The following is a 9,017-nucleotide window of genomic DNA, read 5'->3' on the forward strand; positions in this document are numbered from 1 at the left end:
CATCAGGGCTGCGTTCCTCGCTCGCGCACGCGCGATTGAACCGCGTTTGCCGGCTCCCCTTCACACGTTTTAGCTCATACGGAACCTCACGGTGACGGCGACAGCATAAGTGTGCCTGGAGTGTCCATTTAATTGCTATCGCAATCAAAAGACGTTTCGGCCTCACTTTGCGAGCCCCTTTCCGAATGAAGGAAAGGTCGGTTACATACACGTCATATTGTGACGTAAATACACGGTGTATATCGGGGGCAGATTGCACGAGCTGCGATTTAGCGTCTGTGCAGTCGCCTTGTTATGAAGCGATTGCAGGTAAAGCCTTGCCGTCTTGTTCTTTTCCTTTCGAATTATTTTCGCGCTATTCCAGTCAATGTCACGGCGCCTGGACACGGCGTGTTCAAGTAAAGTGTTTATTGGCACGTGCTTAATGCTGACATCATAGTTGGGCTGTTCGATTTTTTTTTTTCGAAATTGCCCGTTTTGTCTATGTAGACATGTTCACAACCAGCGCAACGAATCCTTTACAATGTACCCGGGAACTTCTGTTACGCGAGCTAGATTTGATTGCTAACCATTGTTATCGCAGCTTGCGTGTAGTACCCTTGAACAGTGCAAATGTAAGTAGTAGACGTACTGCGACTTAACGAACCTTGCTCTGTATACCAAATCAAACTAGCGTATATTTCGGCTCACAAGCATCTATATAGGGCACCGTTCTGTTAATGTAGAAGCGGATTAGAGTGAACAGATGCTATGACAAACATTATTTTCGTAGCTTTAGCCATTCGGTGTGTGCCTGTTCATGGCAAATCTTGCGAAATGGCCATTTGCTACGGGACGCAAGAGGTGCAGATTGCTTAAACGTTGAATGATACGCGTTGTACTCTTTGGTGCATGCACCTGTCATAACCATTCTCCTCTCGACAAGTATTACGCATTACCTTCGTCATCGTGACATCACTGCGACATCTGGCACTCAGCATGGGCCTGATTCGCAGTTTGTATTTCGGCATAGCTTGTGAGTGGTGCTGTGCACAAAAAAAGAAATTGCTAGAGAATAATGCGGTAGCCTTCGCGGCGGACACGCATAAATATTGCATAAATAACATGTTGCAGAGGACGAAAGAAAAGTGTGTGCATCGCAGTCAGTTATAGATCATTTACTAACCGCTTTCATATTGCTTCGTTTCACTTTATTTGAACGTGTGCGTGGGATTTGTATATTTGTAATGTGATAAGAGGTATACCTTGCACATGATATATTTTAGCCTTCATCAGTAGTTTGTGGCTCTCTTGAAACTGACAAGCCCCCACTGTATGCTACGTTGAAGCGCTATGAAATGTGGGTATACAGGTCGTGATGAAAATTTGTTGGGATCAGCGAACACATGCCAAACTGCGTGATATCGCCTTCTGGTGAAGCAAGAGACTTGTGTTGTTAGGCACACGAGCTAGAATGAAGGCGCATGCGCAGTGCCGTGTCTTCATATTAAGAGCTAGTTTGGGCAGAGGGTGCAGGAATGCGTCATGGCACCCCCTCCTAGATTGTGCGACATTTGACTGCGCTTGGCGCTATCCCGCTCTAGGAAGTCACCGCCTCCACGGTCCGTACGGGACGAGGCGACTGTGGCCCGGAAAGAAACAGGTCGATCCTACTTGACGATGCCGAGCGGCCACTACAACTTGGCCCAGGGTGCAAGCAGTGCACCCTCTGATCTGGAGGAAAGCAGGTGAGATTCTATTCAACATATACTTTGAAGCATGTCAAACCGAGACACGCCGTTACGTGCAGATTGTCAAATATTCAGGCTTCTTTCCGGTGAACAATTCTGGGCGAGCTCCTATGTGCTTTGCTCACCGTGGGTGCTGGTGCTGTTTTGGCGAATACGATTCACACGAGACATTTGCAATGGGTAATTGGATTGTACGTAGACAAAGCACATGGGCCGATATAACGCCTCAAGCACCTAGGAAATTACTCAGCCAACAACTCACCCTACCTAATACGGATAAAACGCAGGCTCTACTGTGTTATTCCTTTGATAAAGCGAAGTTTTCTACACCTAAAGACTTTAAGCCTTTAGCTGGTCAATCTATTGCAAATTATGGTGGGTCAGGCCTGTGGGTAGGGCAATGCTAAACCTACATTTAAGTTAAGTGTGTGTGTGTGTGTGTGTGTGTGTGTGTGTGTGTGTGTGTGTGTGTGTGTGTGTGTGTGTGTGTGTGTGTACGCACGCACGCACGCACGCACGCGCAATGGTACTGTACAGGGTCGTTCAAAATATGTGCGAACGCGGCGAAGCGTGGCCGCGCTCCGCGGAGCGTCAGCGCATCCGGCGCGGTCGCGCATCGAAACAATGTGGCGCATGCGCACATCAGTCTGGAGGCGGTGCTTCGTGTCGTCTGCTACAGTGCTGAAGCGCACCGTGCTTGCTTTGCTGGGAAGCGCGCCTAACTCTGTGCTGGCAGCGTCCAGACGTGGTGCCGAGATGGCACTGTCGCATTTTATTGATTGTAGCGCGTTGTTCAGTCATGTAGAAGGGTATCAACTGGCAGAGGGAGCTAGCTTGGGCACGGCAATCTCTTATCCGCTGGGGCGGCTGATAAGCTGCTGCAAATAAGCGCCAAGCTAAGCGACTGCTCTGTACTAGTGAATGATTCTCGGATGATTCTCGAATGATTCTCGGATCTACACTAGAGCTGAAAAATTTGAAGCAACGCCTGCATATAACCGAGAACGCTGCATTGCAAACACACGCTGCTGAGTTGCCGTATGCGGAACCAGCAACAACGCGCTGCAGTCAGTAAAATGCGACAATGCCATCTCGGCACGTCAGGGCACTGCCAGCACACAGGTGCGCTTCCCAGCAAAGCAAGCATGGTGCGCTTCCGCGCTGTAGCAGACGACACGAAGCACCGCCTGCAGACTCCTGTGCGCCTGCGCCACATTGTTTCGATGCGCGACCGCTCCGGATGCGCTGACGCTCCGCGGAGCGCGGCCACGCTTCGCCGTGTTCGCACATATTTTGGATGACCCTGTACATTCTTGAAGGCATGCGAGCAAGATCGATTTCGGTGGGCCCTCCAAGACTCACGTACCTGCATAAGCAGTCAACGCGCCTGACTGCTGCACCAGATTTCGAGGATCCATGCAAGTGACATCCCTTAACTTATTACTGTGGACATAAGTACACCCCATAAGGAGTCAGTTTTGTGACTCCCCGATGTGGCCACCGGCCTCTCTCATCCCCGTCAACGCAACAGACGACAATAAGGTAAATTTCGGGGCTTTGCCATTTCTGCTGTGGTTCAGCAAACACAACGAAACATCATACCAATGGGACTCTCTCGCGTAGTTGTTTTTTAGCATCGTGCAACACGGCTCGATGCCGCCGAAGGAGAACGCAGTTTTGGGACTTTCTTTATTCTTAAAGTTTCAGTGAACACGGCGATTGTTCTTTGGCGCCAAATCCATCATTGGAACGTAGGCACTTTCAAATAAAGGTGGCCTTTGCAAAGGCGGTAGCACTCGATAGCAGTAGGTTTCCCTTCAATGAACTGTGTGATCCAAAGTTTGGGCTCTTTACGGCAAAGCTTAACTAATGAAGTGCCCTCCTGATCTGTTCTCTCGTAGTGTTCCCGCAGAAACCAGAGAAGCAGCGGGGCACCAGCGAGACAACCAGGCTGCCTACAGAAAGCAAGAGTGCGACGTGTGCCGGTTCGCTTTCACCGACGCGGAGGCCTTCGAAAAGCATGCCGCTGACCACTTGCTTGGGAAAAAACACAACTGTCCCGTGTGCGGTAAACTGTTTCCGAGGCCTTCGAAGCTCACGAGCCATTTAGCTACACACGGTGAACCATCCTTTGAGTGCGCTGTCTGCGGCAAAAAATATTATACCGTAGGTGGCCACAGGAACCATATGCTGTCATGCCACCTAGGCGCACACGACTGAGAAGTCATCGAGGCGTCTCGTTCACACCACAGCACACACCGCGAAATTGGACGAGCCCGTAGGGAAGCACTGTCGCACCTGACAGGGGCATCGGCATTGGTGTAGCCGGATATTCGCCTGGGAGGAGTGACGTCTCTGGATGTCACTCTGGCGCCAAGACGTGTCGTGTGCCTTCGCAGAAGAACTTGCGGTCTGGGCCTCAACTGTTACAGCTGAGCGCTAACTTTTTGACAAACAAAATATGGCTAATCTTATTCCTTCTGACTACGGCTGACAAATGCCTGCCAATAAAGTTCTTACAATAAAGTTATCGCGAGGGATACTGTGCGCCACCTGTTTGATTTTCTTTGAAGAACGCGTCCGTTCTTCGCAGTCCTCTTGCCATGGTTAAAATAAATTTACATGCCTCCTGGATTGAACAAAGAGTAAGATAACATTCTTCGAAAATGTAGTAGTAAAGATATTTATGGTAGCGTTCTTAATAGTGAAGTTGAGTAAAGTGCCGTCCTAATATTCTCGAGTTCTTCTGCTAAAGTTATCAATAGTTTTTATGCCCTGCATTGTACAAACAAAACTTAAAGTTGGTACACATTTTTTTCTATGGAGGAAGCTCAAGACTGCCCGGAAAAACGTGATGCTCATAGCGGAAAAACAGCTTCACCAGTCGGCTTAGCTGGTGCATGCAAACATTGCTGAGGCTAATAAATGGACTTTAATGATGATGCTTTACTCCCATTCCCTGAAAAATGCGTGCGAATAAATTTATTGCACTGGTTATCTTGAGCTTTGTGGTTGGTTTCTTCTATCTCCCCATTCCACTCGGTTTCTTTTTTTATCGCCCTTAACCCTTCCCCTTGTGCAGGGTAGCCAAACGGAACTACGTCTGGTTAACCTCCCTGCCTTTCGTTGCATTATGTTCTCTTTCTCTTTGAAGAATGCACCCGTTCTTCACTTTAGCTGTCGCACCAGCTTTACCAGTCGGCTTGGCTGGGGCATGTTATTAATGATGGTTTATAATGGACTTTAAGGGTGATGCGGTATCGGCATCCCCTATAAAACGGCGTCAAGACAGTCACCTAGCCTGCTTGACCGGATCAGGTGTACTTTACGTGCTATTATTCCAGCGTTTCTATATCAATCTCGATAGTCCTTTTTTTATCGAAGATTCTCTATCTGCCTTGTATCGCTACCTAGACTTGCAATGAATCAGGTCGTATCAAGTTTTTTTCCTGCTTTTCATACACAAATACTCTTAATTTCTCTGGCTTATCGCGATTGCTGAGCGGTTGATGTTTCCAGCCACATAAATTGTAGAGCTTTTGGAAGGTTTACGTTACCTCTGGGTTTCATTGCATAAATCCTTTCGGATGCCATTAGGAGGTGGCGAATGGTCTTGAAATTATGCTGCAGCATTCATATGCCTAATCTTGTTGCGAATATTTATTCCGGAATGCTTTTGTTCCTAGGCAACCAGCTAGAGCCTCAAATATAGCAAGCCCCTACCCTTTTTGTTATCCTACAGGTTTTTCTTCAAAATTTCATTCTTCCCGTTCCTGCAAATGTGTCTTGTCTTTTTTTTCATTCTTTACAGCCAATTCGGAGTCTATTTCTCTCTTGAGCGACTACGGTGTTGAGCTGCTAGGCGTCAGGTTGCGTGAGCGATCGTACCCCGGCCACGGCGGCCGTATTTTGATGGAGGCGAAATGCGACAACACCCGTGTACTTGAATTAATGTGCACGTTAAGTAAACCCAGGTGGGCTAAATTTTCAGAGTCCCTCATTACGGCGTGCCGCGTAATCATTTAGTGGTTATGGCACGTAAACTGCATTATTTTCTTTGTTTCTTTCCTTTCCGATGACTCCCGCTTGTCTATTGTTTTATTACCCGTTACTTGATTGCCAACTTTCTGAACCTGTTTCTCCATTCAGTGTCTATGCATTTTTGAATACAGATAGTTGTGCTTACTTTAACAGTGCACTCCGCGGTTGCGGAGAGGCGAGCGCCATTTCGAGACTTTGTGATTGGTCCGCCTATTGGGAAAGTGAATAGCCAGGCTGCAACTTTGGGTCACGACACGGGGCGAGGTTAGCAAAGAAAAGAGCTTCGCATAAAAAAAAATGTAAAGTGGGCAATACACTCGGCAAAATCAGACAAGGAACTCGGTGGCGCAATTAAACCCCGCCCGCGTTTCAAAGCGCACGCTGATAGCCTCGATCCATCCATCCACCCATCCATCGATGCAACCACACCATACCTGCAGACGCACGTCTGAGTATTTCTGAAAGAAATACCAGATGAGAGTTCAGAATTTTTTCGACAAACAGAGCTGGACCTAAGGTGACATCCTTTAGTCTTCTAGCCTGCTCAAAGGCGACGGAACTGGAGGAAAGGAAAAGAAAAGGTGTAAATAATGATGAGAATAGGTACAGTAGGTTCGATTATGATAGTATACGACTTCGTGCCCATATGGCCCTTTCAGAATCTCCAATAGAGGCTGTGTTAGCAAAAATTCTGAAACAGCTTTGATGCCTCGGCAAATGTGACCGCGGGTGGCAGGCATAGGCCATCCATCCATCCATCCATACCTTGGCACCGTTTAATAGCAGGTCGTTGAGTAAATATGCACTGCTGAAATAAAAAGCACGGAAGGAAATGAGGGGATCGTAGTCATCGGAAGCGCAGATATATCGGTATAATATGGGGATAGAGGTTTTAAATACGAAAGGAAGATGGAGATCGAATGTTCGAAATTGTAAATGCCGATTAATGTAATAAAACCTAAATAAATAAAGCAGACTAGGTGACAATTTCTCTCCAGCGTAATCAGAGGAAATGTTAACATCCTTAACATTATTATTAGCATTGCTCGCGTCCTGTTTGCGTTCAGAGAAATATTAGTTATAGCGCTCTTCTGTTTCCCTTCTTTTCTGTCGTCCCAACTTTTTGGTTGTTTTTTATTTTATTTTCATTTCAAATGACGCTAAACTACGGTGCGGCAATCGGATAGTTCGAGTTCGAGTCACAAAGTAAAGAATATCTGCTTTTCGCTGCCATTCTCATCATAAGCTAAGCATTCGCCTGACGCTTAAGTATGGCGATATGTCGATTTGCCTATATATCATCCGCCTGACGTGCCAGTGGACCATGGTTCGAATCCCGGTGCCACGCAATTTTCCACCGGATTAAAAAAAATGCACGTGTCGATAAAATTGCATAAACAGGCCTGGATTGCGGCCTAATCCGGTGACCAGAACCGGTAATGCCCTCCGTCACCAGAGGAGGACTGGCCACCTTGGTGCAGTACTTGGCCACAACCTACTATATGAACACAACAATCAAACCCCGGCCATCAGTACCCAGCAGCTGCGAAGCAACTGACCATGGTGGTGGTCAGACCTGTGACGCTGCAGAAGGTGCTAAGAATCCCTGATTTTAGACATGCCGCCATTGGAATCTGAACCTGGCAACGTTTAACGCTAGAACGTTATCTAGTGACGCGAGTCTAGTAGTCCTATTGGAGGAATTAGAGGGCAGTTAATGGGATATAATAAAGCTCAGTGAAGTTAGGAGGACGAAAGAAGCATACACAGTGCTAAAATGCGGCCATGTCTTGTGCTACCGGGGCTTAGCGGAGAGACGAGAACTAGGAGTCGGATTCCTGATTAATAAGAATATAGTTGGTAACATACAGGAGTTCTATAGCATTAACGAGAGGGTGGCAGCTCTTGTTGTGAAACTTGACAGGTACAAATTGAAGGTAGTACAGGTCTACTCCCCTACATCCAGTAATGATGACCAGGAAGCCGAAAGCTTCTATGAAGACGTGGAATCGGCGATGGGTAAAGTCAAAACAAAATACACGATAGTGATGGGCAATTTCAGTGCCAGGGTAGGCAAGAAGCAGGCTGGAGACAAGTCAGGGGGGGAATAACAGGGGAGAGTTATTAGTAGAGTATGCAGAACAGAATAATATGCGGATAATGAATATCTTCTTCCGCAAGCGGGATAGCCGAAAGTGGACGTTGAGGAGCCCAAATGGCGAGACTAGAAATGAAATAGACTTTAAACTCTGCGCTGACCTCGACTTCACAGAATATGTGGACGTGCTCGGCAAGGTGCGCTGCCGTGACCATAGGATGGTAAGAACTTGAATTAGCCTAGACTTGAGGAGGGAACGGAAGAAACTGGTACATAAGAAGCCGATCAATGAGTTAGCGGCAAGAGGGAAAATCGAGGAATTCCGGATCAAGCTACAAAGCAGGTCTTCGGCTTTAACTCAGAAAGAGGAGCTTATTCTTGCAGCAATGAACGGCAATCTTACGGGCATCATCAAGGAGTGTGCAATAGAAGTGAGTGGTATCTCCATTAGACGGGATGCAAGTAAGCTATCGCAGGAGACGAAAGATCTGATCAAGAAACACCAATGTATCAAAGCCTCTAATCCTACAGCTAGAATAGGCTTTACAGAACTTTCCAAGTTAATCAACAAGCGTTAGATAGCTGACATAAGGAAGTATAACATGGATAGAATTGAACAAGCTCTCAGGAACGAAGGAAGCCTAAAAGCAGTGAAGAAACTAGGAGGGAGGTGGGCGCCCACGTTGTGCCCACCTCCCTCTCCCTCTCCTTCCTCCAGTGCCTCGCAACATTTGGTGCCTCGCGTACGACGGCAGCTGCCCGCTTTATTCTCTTTTTTTCGCGGGCGAAATTGACCTGTGATCGTCTGCTCCTCTCGTACGCTTTCACTCGCACATACAGCGTAGGGGGCGCGGAGACGCTATTATCTCCCGCAGATTTTCTACGGGATCCCTCAGTGACAGTGACACTGACGGCAGAAATGGGCTTGGAGTGTCCATATCATTGCTATAGCAATAAAAGGCGTTTCAGTCCCATTACGGGAGCCTCGTTCACAATGAATTGAATGATGCGAAATTTCGTTAAGTACGCTTCATATATTGACGTGTGCATCGGGTGCATATCGGGGGCAGATTGCCTGATTTGCGACTGAGCGTCTATGCCATAGTCTGGATATGAATTGATTCAGGTAAAGGCCTGCCATCTTGTTC

The 9,017-nt window shown here is 47.3% G+C and overlaps 1 long non-coding RNA gene across 1 annotated transcript; it reads left to right on the forward strand.

The window, feature by feature from the left end:
- Positions 1 to 1,008: 1,008 nt before the first annotated feature.
- On the forward strand, positions 1,009 to 4,277 carry LOC135901710 (uncharacterized). Its single transcript, XR_010564232.1, has 2 exons — positions 1,009 to 1,727; positions 3,632 to 4,277. It is a non-coding gene; the product is annotated as an uncharacterized lncRNA (long non-coding RNA).
- Positions 4,278 to 9,017: the final 4,740 nt, after the last annotated feature.

The sequence above is a fragment of the Dermacentor albipictus genome, unplaced genomic scaffold (genome assembly GCF_038994185.2).
Source record: "Dermacentor albipictus isolate Rhodes 1998 colony unplaced genomic scaffold, USDA_Dalb.pri_finalv2 scaffold_16, whole genome shotgun sequence".
Classification (NCBI taxonomy): Eukaryota; Metazoa; Arthropoda; class Arachnida; order Ixodida; family Ixodidae; genus Dermacentor; species Dermacentor albipictus.